At 57.2% G+C, this 5,000-nt stretch overlaps 1 protein-coding gene across 5 annotated transcripts in view; it reads left to right on the top strand.

Moving 5' to 3' along the window:
* The window catches only part of LOC147026907 (glypican-6-like), a 475,934-nt gene that overhangs the window by 128,815 nt on the left and 342,119 nt on the right, over positions 1-5,000 (top strand). The window lies entirely within an intron of this gene.

Genomic DNA, 5,000 nt, shown 5'->3' with positions numbered 1-5,000 from the left:
TGAATCCCCATCTTGCTTCACGTAAAGGGTTGGTAGTGGGCTGAATACGCCCGATAATTAATCGAACCGTCGAGGTCGACGATAACACCGCTCGGTTATTCTGATAGTACGGAACGGGTCGCTTAAGTGGCCCGTGTCCGAAGTCGACCTGCGGCGAGGTGCGATCGCCCGGTCTACCCTCCGCGTGGGTACTTAGGTAGTTCGAATTTGGCGAGCAACCCTATCCCACGCGGGGGCTGATTGGCTCGATCGCGGTGGGACCGAAAGGTCCACCCGTGACTGGTTCCCGGCGTTAGTCCGAGAGGGTCACGACTGGATTGTCCGTCCGGTGGGCGACATGCCGCGATTCGAGTGTTGTGGCCGTCGCACGCCGGCGGGCGCGAAGACCGCAACACTGGTGTCAGGTCGTGCGATACAAATTCATCGCCCTCCTCGCGGCACTGGTATCGGAGAACGGGACAACGGGCTCTCCTGTCTCCAATTAAATTCACGGGAATCGGTCCAGGGGTGAGAGAAGCGACCCCCAATTCCCTCCAAATGACGAGCGAGTTAAATTAACCCTTCACGAGAAGCAAGATGGCGTCTCAAGGCGAGCGGGAGCCGGGGGTATTAGAAATGTATATGTGTAGTAATGTAGAATCCATGGTCCAGGATGGAATCCCCGAGCAGGAAATGTTGATTGTGCAGGAACACGGACTCGCCCAACTGAACCCAGAGCCCGAAATGGGTGCGGCAGCGGCCGCAGTGTATGACACCTTCCCCCCCCTCTCCACCAAAACCCTTCCCCGATCCCTGCCGGAACGGCTCACCTGAGTGCATCCGACATGGCCCAGCTATGCGCCATGCTGGCGGCAATGAACGAAAAGATGAATGCGAAAATGATCGAAAAAATGGATGCGAATATGAAAAACGAAATGAAAGACATGAACAAGCAAATTAATGAAGTGAAAACGACGATGGATGCGAATACACAGCAAATGAGGGAAGAGATGAAAAAGTTCCGGGGTGAGACGCAGAACATGGGCCGATGCCTACAGGCGGGCATGAAGGCCGTGACAAAGGAAATAATAGTTGAGACAAGGGAGGTAAAGGGTGAAGAGTTGGCAGAGACACGGGAGATAGAAAAAATAGAGGAAAGACTACACGAGGAAGACGGGGTAAGTGACGCACACACACACACAGAGGTAGTGGAGGACAATGGGGGTGAGCTGGCGGACTGGGTAGAGACCCAGTGCGAGCACCTGGATGGCCTCCTCCAGGAACGAGGGGAGGGAGTATGCCCCCTTGAGGCGAGTCACGACCAGGTGAGTTCGGTCGTGCTTTGCGAGGTTGAGGGGAGGAGTGCTGTGGACGGGTGCACGGCGAGCTTGGGGGTATAGAGGCCCCGGAGACCCTTGTGGGGATTCGAATCCCCAGTGTGGTTGTCCCTGTGTGTGTGGTGCAAGGCGTGAGTGCGTCCCCGTGTGTGGAAGCGACCCCGTGTGTGAGTGGTGTGGTGGCGATGGTGCCGGAGTACGTGCTTCCCAGCACGCCGTGTGTGGATGAGGCATCGTGTGTGGAAGAGGCCGTGGGTGTGAGTGAAACGGCCAGTGTGGATGAGGCACCGCGGGTGAGTGCCCCCGCGTGTGTGAGTGAGGCCGTGTTTGTGAGTGAGGCACCGCGGGTGTGTGCCCCCGTGTGTGTGAGTGAGGCACGGTGTGTGGATGAGGGACCGCGGTTGAGTGCCCCCGCGTGTATGAGTGAGGCACGGTGTGTGGATGAGGCACCGCGGTTGAGTTCCCCCGCGTGTGTGGATGAGGCACGGAGTGCGAGTGAGGCACCGCGGGTGAGTGCCCCCGCACGCGTGAGTGAACGGCCGTGTGCAAGGTCGCTGTGTGCAAGGGAGACCGTGTGTGTGAGAGAGCGGTATGAGAGGGAGATGTCGGTTGGCATGCGGAAGCACGCAGCCGCGTCTCCCCGTGTGAATGTGATGGAGTGGACTGTGTGCGTCGTAACACGCAGGTGTGCGTGGGTGGAATGGAGACGACGACGGCGACAGAGGAGAGAAAGCCGAGTAGCGGCTGTAGTTGTTTCGAGGACCGTGCCGGGTTCACCCAGCAGTGAGCACGCGGTTCGTGCTGTGCAACGCACGAGACCACCACGTGCTCGCTTGCGAGAGTGAAGTCCCGGTCCGGAAACGCCAGCGGTGGATTTGCCGATCCCGCGGACGGACAAAGTTTAGGCAGGTAAATGGATTTGGACCGGACGGGTTCTCCACGCGATCGTGTGTGTTGAGCTCCAACGGGCAAAGCACACGTGTTCGCGTGGGGAACCCCTCGAGACGTGGGGCTTGTTTTTTTTTATGCGCACGGTGACGTCATGGCTGCACGTGGGGTTGGAATCCGGCAGGAGGGGTATCTCTGCCGGATGGTCCCGTCCAAGGAGGGACGAGGAACACGTGCAGCTGCATGACGTCACGGGCAGGTGCAAAGTGCGCGAGCTCTGAGTTGCCGCGCAGGTGCTGCGCATGGGAAAAAAAAAAAAAAAAACAAGGCTCACTTTCGGGTGCACAGGATTCCTGGGCAAGGGGTGGAAGACCCCCTTGACCTGGGCACAGGATGGGAAACTAGTTAGGGGGAAGGGTTAGCTTAGTTAGACCGACTTCATGGGGCAGGGGTAAGTCCTCATGGAGTCCGTGGAATGGATTAGTTAGAGGGATTGTAGCCAGATTTAGGTTGGGAAATAAAATGATTTATTTGAGGACATGGACAGACTTGTGGATGTGTAGCGGGAACGTAGCTTAGCTACGTAGTGTTAAAAGGAACGTGCTGTAGTTTAAGGGACGACGTGGGAGCACGAGTTAGTTAGGGGATGTAGTTAGAAGGATGGCAGCGGTGTGTGTGTTGAAGAGTTGTGGGTTGTGAGGTGAGTACTTGTTGAGTGAGTGAGGCCAGCGGGTCTGTGTGAGTGGAGCGAATGGGGAATGCATGGTGCGATGAGTGATTGGGGGGAGGAGTGACTCCCGCCCAAGGGACCCCCGGGGTCAGTGTAGATTGAGTCAGTTGGGTTAGTCAAATTGAAAAATGGAGGTCGTTTTGTTGTTGTTGGGAAAGTAGGCTCGAGACCCATTTGGAGGGGTGCAGGAGCCCTGTTGACGGGCTTGGGAGCGTGGCTGCGAAAGGTGAGTATCGCTGAGTGGGTACCCCGGGCACCAGGCTAGTCGGCCGCGGTAGGCCATGGGCCCATGGGGGGCCGGGATAGAGTAGTGGGCACGGGTGCGCCTGCTTGGTGCGGGGGCCCGGGGCGCCATTAGCCGCGTGGGCAGTGTTGTGGGCACGGGTGACCCTCGGAAAGGGGCCCGGGAGGCCGGCCTGCCACGTGTGCGTTTCAGGGGAGGTGCCATGGGGGGCACTCCCCGGTGTTAGGGAGCTGGTAGGCTCGGAGGCAGTGTAGTGCCCGGGGGTGCCATAGCGGGAGATTCGGCAGAGGGTCGTGCCTGCCAAAGGGAGCCACGTGTCCCAGCCAGGAGACCGTGTGAGGGCACGGAGAGAAAATTGGGGGGCGAGGCCCGAAATTGTAAGGACACCAACACAGGCGACGGGAATCTGGGTTGTTAGAACCAATAGTTTAAGCGAGAGGCGCTTGTTGAAAGCCCCGGGGTAGTTTAACAGTTAAATGGTTAGGGTAGATTAGGAGATGTACCCCTCCGCACCATCCATCCCCTCGCTCTCGTTGTGGGCCGCTGGACCCACTTTGGTTTAGATCGCCGAACTCTGGGGAGGCCATTCTGAGGCTTCGTTGGGCCTCGGCACAGGACGCTAGCTCTCCCTTGTTCCCCTCCGGGAAGGGAACGTAGGGGTTGGGAGTAGGCGAGGTGACAGGATAGGTTAGCCGAACAAGGACGATAAAGGGGGGTTAGGGGACGATTTATAGTGGGGAAGTAAAAATAAAAACAATAAAAAAATAAGTTGGGGCTAAATTGGGGTTTGACAAATTAAGGAAGTGGGTATGTACAGTGACAGGCAAAGGCGATAGGTGGGAGGGAGACAGGTAGGTAGGTCCGAGCCCGCCTTCCAAGTGGCCAGCACCACCGCACTCCCTCCACCAACCTCCACTGAACGGCAAAAGCTGGCCAACTTCATCGGCTGGCCGTGCTTTGCTTCAAGGCGGAGGCCGGCCAACTTCATCGGCAGCTGTTGTTTTGCTGCAAGGCCTGTGCCGGCCGGATCATCTGCAGCTGCTGTGCTGCAAGGCCTGTGCCATCGGCGGCCGTGTTTTGCGTCAAGGCCTGTGCCGGCCAGTTCATCTGCCGGCTGTGTTTGCCTGCAGCGGCCTTCTTCGGCGGGCTGTGTTTGCCTGCTACCTTTGCCATGCCATGCCCACTGCCCACGTTCACCAGCCCCGTTCAATTTTTGCTTTGCCCCCCCTGTTCATTTCCATGTGCGCCAGGATCCGCAAGGCAACAGTTTGCAAGCTGCAAGAACTGCCCTGTTGGCAGCTACAACACGGGCCTGCAGTGGCGGCCCGTGCACCGTGTTTGTGTTCATCCATCCATTCGTTGTGCTCATTGCGTGTGCCACTTGAGCTGGCACGGAGACTACGTTTGTGCAGCCCATGCACCGTTGTGGTTCACTGCGTTCAGTTCAAAAGGGAAGGCCTTGGACTGCGTGTGAGCAGCCAGCCACGTTCCCTGTCACCTGCATTGTTTTGAGCCAGAGACTGCATGTGGGCAGCCTGGCTCCCTGCTAACTGCTTTCTTTTTGCAGAGTTCAATGATCCTGGGCCATGGTTTAGTGTAAAATTTGTAAGTTAAGGTTAAGATGTACTGTACATATGAGTGCGCCCCCGGCATGTATGTCTTAGCGCCGGCAATTTTATTTAAGTCGTCCGTGTGAGTGAGTTTGTTTAGATAGTTACGCAGCCCTTAGGTTATTTATTTTGGGGACACGAATACCATGAATGTCGCACTCAGGGATCCGTAGGTAAAATGTACTAGGGGAAAACTACACATGATGGCACAC

This window comes from Eptatretus burgeri, chromosome 5 (genome assembly GCF_056783735.1).
Source record: "Eptatretus burgeri isolate ZD-2024b chromosome 5, Ebu_testis_v1, whole genome shotgun sequence".
In the NCBI taxonomy this organism is placed as follows: domain Eukaryota; kingdom Metazoa; phylum Chordata; class Myxini; order Myxiniformes; family Myxinidae; genus Eptatretus; species Eptatretus burgeri.
This window is presented reverse-complemented; position numbering and strand designations above follow the sequence as displayed.